Source organism: Pseudophryne corroboree, chromosome 11 (assembly GCF_028390025.1).
Source record: "Pseudophryne corroboree isolate aPseCor3 chromosome 11, aPseCor3.hap2, whole genome shotgun sequence".
Taxonomy (NCBI): Eukaryota; Metazoa; Chordata; class Amphibia; order Anura; family Myobatrachidae; genus Pseudophryne; species Pseudophryne corroboree.
This window is the reverse complement of record NC_086454.1, coordinates 157,582,505-157,591,753: the sequence shown is the minus strand read 5'-3', so window position 1 is coordinate 157,591,753 and position 9,249 is coordinate 157,582,505. Positions and strand designations below refer to the sequence as shown.

At 44.7% G+C, this 9,249-nt stretch overlaps 1 pseudogene; it reads right to left on the bottom strand.

The window, feature by feature from the left end:
- Window positions 1-232: 232 nt before the first annotated feature.
- On the bottom strand, window positions 233-356 carry LOC134971191 (5S ribosomal RNA; annotated as a pseudogene).
- Window positions 357-9,249: the final 8,893 nt, after the last annotated feature.

The following is a 9,249-nucleotide window of genomic DNA, read 5'->3' as shown; positions in this document are numbered from 1 at the left end:
TTCCAACCATCCTTCCCCCCAGCACCGCAGCCCCCTCCTCATTCAGGTGCAATCCATCGTGACAAAAAAGATGGCGCCTGACTGAGAAGTCCGCCCAGTGTTCCAAGAACACAAACCCCTCCTTCCTACACCAGTCTCTAAGCCACAAATGTACCTCCCTAATCGCCCTCTGCCTCCCTGGGCAAGCGCGTGGCACAGGCAGTAATTCGGAGTCACAGATAGTATTTCGGAGTACCTACAGCACCTTGTATTCCCAGGTGGTCTCCCATCCAAGTACTAACCAGATCCAACACTGCTTAGATTCCAAGATCAGATGAGATGAGATTGAGCATATCCAGTGTGGTGTGGCTGTAGAATCCATATTTCAGTGTACAATTGTTGATTTAGTTCACTTTCTGACAAGTCTTAAGGTGCCCACACACTAGAATGACTGATCAGACGCTGATCGGATGATGTATCATTAGATACATCTGATGTGCAAAAGCACAAATGATTTGGTCAACGGGAAGATCAGAGGATGAGTCTAAAGAGAAGCGGGACCACACATCGAATCATTATCAGTCAGGAACACTAATGATATGCACTTTTCCAAACGATTTATCATTAAGATGCATCTAAATTGTTCCATTTCCCTAAAATTGTTGTATTGTGTGAGCACCTTTAGCCTCATGATAAAATAAGAAAAGGGATCCAGCATATTCCGGGTCACCTCAGTCTTCCACCAGTTCCATCCTAGGCCCCGCTCTGTCTGGCCCTGCCCCTCTCTATCCACTTCTCTGCCCTCCTCTCAGGACCATGATCTACCACCCGCTCAGTACCCCATGCCTGGAAGCTGGCCGATCTTCTACCTGGGTTAGGTCTGTCCCATCTCCCCCGCCAGTATTCGGGATGCTGACCACCGGGATCCCAGCCGCCGTTAACACATACCCAATCCTTTCGCAAAGCATCATGGGATAGACAGAAGGATATCTTTAAAAATAAATAAGATTCAAATAGGGTTTGAGGTTACAATAGGTTACAAAAGGGGCAGACTAGATGGGCCAAGTGGTTCTCATCAGCCATCCATTTCTAATTACAGAGGCTGGTCTCTTTGATAAGTGGAAAGTTCACCACCCAACTTCCTGGGACTATACATTCTACTCAAATCCTGCAGATTCATACTCTAGAATGATGTGATACTGGGTTGTAGTGGGGTACTGAATGTATTAGCAATAGTTGACATTATCACCATCACCTGGTCAGATCACTCCATGGCCTAAGTCTCTATTGACCATTACACTCACATAGGAGTCATCCCTCAGGAAAACTGAATGTAACCCTCCTTCTTATTACCCAGTTTAAAGAATACCTTCGTTTACAGATCAAAGACTACTTTGCTCTTAATGTCACCCAAGATGTTTCTTATCTTAAAGTTATGGTTTGAATTAGTCCCTTAGGTGTTAAAGAATCCAGTCACATACAGCAACGGCTCTCACAGATCCATTTCCAAAAGAACTCTATAAAATCGCTCCTAGATCAGCATTTGATCCTCCACCAACGAACGCCTCTTTGAAAACATTTGTGATATTAATAAAAACTGAAATATCACAACAACTTCCTAATATACATAAATATTGCCCAAATTTGTCTGCAGCAGTATGCAACGTGCTTAAATATCTCAGCCAACGTGAGAATATAGTAATATGGCCGGGCCGACAAAGGCAGATCAGTGTGATACATTTATTGGATTACAAAAAAAAAGTTGAAGTCCAACAACTGGCTGACAGTACCACATATAGACTGCTTGGTCAGGACCCCACCATGTGTTTCAAGAAAGAACTGGACCTACAAAAGCTATGGACAATTTGCTTATATCAAAATCAATTATGTTAGCTCTTAGTACAGAGCACCCTAAAAAAACATCCTGTACGCGGTACCAAAGGTACATAAGAGCTTAGAGAATCCCCCAGGCAGATCCATTATTTCTGCTTGGGGTTCTTTATTTCAAGCTATTTCCATCTACTTAGACACTTACCTGCAACCTGTGTACAGGAGTAATTGTTTTTGTTAAAGGACACCACAGCACTGTTATTGTCCATGCGATAAAATACATGTCAGTAAAATGGAACTACAATTTAGGGAAAGGTTGGCAACTTGGCATGGCACAGATCAGCTATCAGAGCAGCCATCCTTTCAGGGAAAAGTGATCAGCCAGTGGCTAGGCATGTTTCCACCATGGGCCACTCACTGACTTGCATGAAACATAAACTTGTGATTCATATATCCCCAATGACAAGAGGAGGCGATCGGGGTAAACTACTATTACAGAGCGAGGCAAGGTGGATTTTTTTTTTTAACTGTATTCTTTAATACCTAAGGGACAAAATGAAACCTTAGGTTTATAACGTTTTCTGTAATATCCGCTTTGGTTCCTATTTATGGTCTCCTTTTTTCACTTGCTCTATAGAGTATTAAGCTTTACCTAGTTTTGTCTGTTATTTTCAATTTGTGCCACTAGATGGCAACATTTAAATATCAGTATTAGCTTTATTTAAGAAACATCTTCAGTAACTTATCAATAAATTAATAGTTAGTAATGCATTCTTTATTATTATGTATTTGACAGATATTATGTACTTCCTTTTACCGATAACACTCACTGTTTAGAGCAACTTCAAAGTGAGTGATTTTTTAAAATTAACTTTATTATACTACTTTGTAACAAGTCTGTGACCATGGTGACGGGCACACTTTGGGAGACGTCATCGAGAGCGTATCGGCAGGACCTGCGGAAGTCAGCATGCCAGAATGGTGAGGGGGAACACTTATATACGGTGAGTTTTCTTTGTATTCTTTGTCCTGATGAAAATGTTTTTACATTGAAACGTTGACCATACGGAGAAATCTATGTGGGAAAGTATAAGTGAATGCTGGATATCTCTCTCTTTATATCATAGGCGTTTCTATCATGGGTGCTATGCATAGGCAAACGCAGGTGGGGGTTCTAGTTGCCCGGAAACTCTCCTCCTCTTGGCAAGTGGCTGAAATTATGACAGTAGCAATAGTATATAATACGATTACTAGAGCTGCCTCCACATTATGCAATTTAAGGGACAAAGCAAAGTCGCAGCACATGCTTAGAAAGTGCAGTGTTGGCTCTATTGTGTTTGTGTATTTATTTATTATAGTATGTTTAACCTTTTCCTGACTATCTTATTATATTATTTAAATATATTTCATACAGGCTATACTATAGACCATCTATAGTGTCAAATATTAATACTGTATTCCATGTTCCGCAGAGTGGGAGATTGTGGATTGCATTTGGAAATTCCAATCTAGAAATCCTGCGTTTGCCATTGCAATGTGTGCGTTGCACATGGGCCCCTGGGTCCAGGGGGCCCACACTGCACCCATAGTGTTTTAATACTCACCTTTTGGAATCCGGCAACGGGAGATCCAGCCACAGAAAAAAAATCACGTCCAAAATGACCGCTGTATATGTGCAGTAGTTAAATAGTCTCTGGACCATGGCGGGCGCCATGTTTCCAGAAACCTGTGCCACGGAGAGGAAGGGGCCATCTGGAGTCTGCACACGGGCCCCCTCCTCTTTTAAAATGCCCCGCTGTATATACAGTATATACTGTATATGGCTGCAATGTGCATGCGCCAAGATGCCGCTGCGATCTCACTCGCAATGAGGATTTCATGGAAAAGTGATTAACAGGAAGTGACCATTTGGAGGTGTTAACTGGAAGTTATTGTGGAGTGGCATCAAAAATGCAGTGTCATGGGCGTTTTTCGGGCATGTATCTACAATCAGCTGCGGTCATGTATGCAGAGAAACATGGTGCCAGCATTGCTACTGCCGTGGCCAGTCTGCGTAGCCATAGGGCAACTCTTAACCTTGATACTCCTCATTTTTGCTTTTAGACTGTGAATGTATATGCAGTTCTTGGTCGCAACTTCACTTGTTAACATTAGCAGATCCGTTGCCTAGAGAATCGCAATTGCAATTCTGTACAAACATGAATTAGGTCCATAGTGAGGGACCAGAAGTAAGCAGTTCCAGGCACTGGACCCATATTAAGACCTTATGGGTCCTTAGGCAAGAAACTTGTTTGGGGACCCTAATCTTCCAATCCATCTATGTCAAACTGCCTTTCCCATGGCAATCTCCAACCCCTTTCCAATTATACTGCTCTATTTACAGTACTTTGCCACATGCTTACTAGTTTTTCACTCACATACGCCTCTACCTACCTCTATTGGGCACTATACTACAAAAAGGATATCTTGGAAGAGGCGGGCGACCAAACTAATGGAGACGCTGGAATACAAGGAAAGGCTTGCAAGGCTAGGCATGTTTACACTGGAAAAGATGAGACTAAGAGGGGACATGATCAACATCTACAAATATATAAGGGGACAATACACAGAGCCTGCGCGGGACCTGTTTTTGGTAAGATCAGCACAGAGGACACGTGGACACTCGCTTAGGTTAGAGGAGAAGAGATTCCGCACAATACGGCGTAAAGGTTTTTTCACAGTAAGGACAATACGTGTTTGGAATTCCCTCTCTGAGAGAGTAGTAATAGCGGACTCAGTCAACACCTTTAAGAATGGGTTAGATAAATTCCTAATGAATAAGGATATACAGGGTTATGGTGCGTAGTCACACACTATAGTAACTATGAAAAGAGGAATAAAACACTACGGCTGACATCAGCAAGCATCAGACAAAATTTAGACCAAAATAATCCTGCATAGGAGAACACAAATAGGTTGAACTTGATGGCCAAATTGTATTATTTCAACCACAGATACTATGTTACTACCTACCGGTTCATCCTTCATATGGCCTATGCCCACAAGCATTTTCTCACATGCCCCTCTGGCCGCCAGCTTTTCTCTTATATGCATATGCTCCCAACAGTACTCACATTGCCCTTTTTACTTGCCTGATTCTCCACCACCATGGCTCACGGGAACCATCAGCATGTTGTTATAACAGATGCACCAGAGACAGCACAAAGGACCTAAACTCAGCCCCAGAGCAGGAACTGTCCCAGTGCTGCGGCATGATCTTACAGCTACGGGCGATAGGGAGCTGAGGGAAAGGGAGAACTTGTGTCACCCCCCAGACACCACACATATACAGAGAGGGTCACATATATAGACATAAACATATATACATGCAGGGTTACGTATAGAGACACACACATGTACACACACAGGCCTACATAAAGACACACATCTATACAGACTGGGTTACATATAGAGACATGCATACACAGACAGGGTTATATATAGAGACACACGTATATACATATAGGGGTATATGCAATTGCGGTCGAATTCGCGGCAATTTTCGCCGTTTTTTAATTCGACTCAATTCGACAGGTGAATCCCGGAAGGTGGCTTCCGGAATTCACCATATTCAATGAAAAACGGATTCGCCAGAGTCGCGGGCGAAAATCGGCCGATTTGGCGGATTTTGCCGCGATTTTAAAAAACGGTAAAAAAACGTGAAAAACCCGAAAAAAAAATGGCGTGGGGTCCCCCCTCCAAAGCATAACCAGCCTCGGGCTCATCGAGCTGGTCCTGGTTCTAAAAATGCAGGGGAAAAATTGGCCAGGGATCCCCCGTATTTTTAAAACCAGCACCGGGCTCTGCGCCTGGTGCTGGTGCCAAAAATACGGGGGACAAAAAGAGTAGGGGTCCCCCGTATTTTTAACACCAGCATCGGGCTCCACTAGCTGGACAGATAATGCCACAGCCGGGGGTCACTTTTATGCCGTGCCCTGCGGCCGTGGCATTAAATATCCAACTAGTCACCCCTGGCCGGGGTACCCTGGGGGAGTGGGGACCCCTTCAATCAAGGGGTCCCCCCCCCCAGCCACCCAAGGGCCAGGGGTGAAGCCCGAGGCTGTCCACCCCCCATCCAATGGGCTGCGGATGGGGGGGCTGATAGCCTTTTGTGATAATAAAAAGATATTGTTTTTTCCAGCAGTACTACAAGTCCCAGCAAGCCTCCCCCGCAAGCTGGTACTTGGAGAACCACAAGTACCAGCATGCGGGAGAAAAATGGGTCCGCTGGTACCTGTAGTACTACTGGGAAAAAAATACCCAAATAAAAACAGGACACACACACCTTGATAGTAAAACTTTATTACACACTACCGACACACACATACTTACCTATGTTGACACGCCGACTGCCACGGTCTCCGACGATCCGAGGGTACCTGTGAAAAAATTATACTCACCTTCCAGCGTCCAGAGATAAATCCACGTCCAGAGAGTAAAATCCACGTACTTGTTTAAAAAAAAAAACACGCAAAAACCCGCTCCATACCGGACTAGAAAGGGGTCCAATGCTTTCACATCAGACCCCTTTCTCCCGAATGCCGGGACATCACGTGACTCCTGTCACTGACGTCCCTTCAGCCAATCAGGAAGCGCTACTTCCGTGGCGCTCACCTGATTGGCTGTGCGCTGTCTGTACTGTGACAGCACATCGCAAAGCCGCTCCATTACTTTCAATGGTGGGAACTTTGCGGGTAGCGGTGGGGTCACCCGCCGGTCAGCCGCTGACCGGCGGGTGACCTTACCGCTAGCCGCTAAGTTCCCACCATTGAAAGTAATGGAGCGGCTTTGCGATGTGCTGTCACAGTACAGACAGCGCACAGCCAATCAGGTGAGCGCAACGAAGTTGCGCTTCCTGATTGGCTTAGAGACCTTTCTGTGACAGCTGTCACTGACAGGTCTCATTCGTGGAAAGGTGTCCCATGTGTCAGCATGGGACCCCTTTCAGTCCGGCATGGAGCGGGTGTTCGGTTTGTTTTTTTGCCAAGTACGTGGATTTATCTCTGGACCATGGCTGAGGTGAGTATATTGATCTTTTCTTTTCAGGTATCCGTGGATTCTACATGGAGAAGAGGACCGATGTCGGCGTGTGAACATAGGTAAGTATGTGTGTGTCGACGTATGAAATAAAGTTTTACTGTCGACGGTGTGTGTGTCCTGTTTTTATTTGGGTATTTTTTTCCCAGTAGTACTACAGGTACCAGCGGGCCCGTTTTTCTCCCGCATGCTGGTACTTGTGGTTCTCCAAGTACCAGCTTGCGGGGGAGGCTTCCTGGGACTTGTAGTACTACTGGAAAAAACAATATCTTTTTATTATCACAAAAGGCTATCAGCCCCCCCATCCGCAGCCCATTGGATGGGGGCGGACAGCCTCGGGCTTCACCCCTGGCCCTTGGGTGGCTGGGGGGGGGGACCCCTTGATTGAAGGGGTCCCCACTCCCCCAGGGTACCCCGGCCAGGGGTGACTAGTTGGATATTTAATGCCACGGCCGCAGGGCACGGCATAAAAGTGACCCCCGGCTGTGGCATTATCTGTCCAGCTAGTGGAGCCCGATGCTGGTGTTAAAAATACGGGGGACCCCTACTCTTTTTGTCCCCCGTATTTTTGGCACCAGCACCAGGCGCAGAGCCCGGTGCTGGTTTTAAAAATACGGGGGATCCCCTGTCAATTTTTTCCCCGCATTTTTAGAACCAGGACCAGCTCGAAGAGCCCGATGCTGGTTATGCTTTGGAGGGGGGACCCCACGCCATTTTTTTTTATGATTTCACCGTTCCAGCATAAAAAAAATAAAAATATATTTTAAAAAATATATAAATAATATTTGTGCCTCCAAAAAAAAAAAAAAGTACCTAATCCCTTCTAATATAAATAGATCTGCTATTCCCCCCCCCCAAAAACACAAAAAAAAACATGTTTAAAATTTTTTTATTTGTTTTCACCCTCCAAAGTGTGGCGGATTGAAAATGACGAATTTGCTGTCTAAAAGCACTGCTGTCGAATTTCCAAACTTGAATTGAATATGCTTTGGTCGAATTGCAGCACTTGTATCATTGCAGAAAAGTCGAATTTGCAAAAAGTCGAATTTCAAAAAGTCGAATTTTGAAAGTCCGTTTTTTGGTCGGAAAGCACTGAATTGCATAGGCGATTTTTTTTTTTGGTCGAAAATGACCCGAAATTCGACAATTTCGGGAATTCGACCGCAATTGCATATACCCCATAGACTGGGTTACATATTGAAACACATACAAATAAACATAGATACAGGCATATCGAGATACACATATACAGACAGGGGTATATATAAAGGCAAATATACAGACAGGGATAAATATAGAGATACAGACATAAAGGCAGGTGTATATATAGAGAGAGATACACGTACACAGGCAGGGTTATATATAAATACACACACACATAAAGACAAGCATACCTATAGAGACACACACATACATACAGTCAGAGTCATACATACGTATGTACGTACTTTCATACATACACAAATATATACACTGTAGCAATAGGAACAGTGTGTCTTACCTGTTTGTTGTGTATTTCTCACTGCAGTCTGGCACAGCTGAAGGCATGTGACTGATAAAAACAGAGCAGCTGTGAAGAGCTCCCTTTTAAAGCTAAGGTGGGAGTGTCATTTGCCCGTCAGTCTGGGAGGGAGAGAAGGAGTCAAGGGTATATAACAGGGCTGGCCAAACCGGTCCTCGAGATCTACCAACAGTTCATGTTTTCCAGGCCTCCTGGAGATCTGTAGAATTGTCAGTTAGGAATGAATGCAGCACATCTTAATTAGTAATGACTACACCTGTGCACCAGCTAGGTGGTCTGGAAAATGTGAACTGTTGGTAGATCTCGAGGACCGGTTTGGCCAGCCCTGGTATATAAGGTCTGTCTGTGCAATTTTTCTGTATGACCGACACCGGAAAAGCTGGCTGGTTATTAGGGAGTAAGCAGGGTCGGACTTGCCCACAGGGGATACACGGGCAAACCCCCTGGTGGGCCCCACTGCCTGCCACCCCCTCCTCTAGGGATCAGATTTTGCACTTAAATGACACATTATGCATATGTTACATTATACTGCACAGGACTATGGTGTACTTTCTACAGTGAATTGCTGTTATCAATCTGGCACATTATCATGCATGCACTATCAGTATTTACCATACCTCCCAACATGACCCTCTCCAGGAGGGACAGAATGCTCTGCTCCTAGACTTCCCTCCTAATTTATTATGGACATCACCTGTGCTGAAACACCTTTCTTATCCATTAACTTAACCTGTTGGACAAAGGTGCCGGCAATCAGAGATGAAGAGAAAAGTCAAGAAGCAGAGCATTTTGTCCCTCCTGGAGAGGGTCATGTTGGGAGGTATGATTTACTACTGTATATA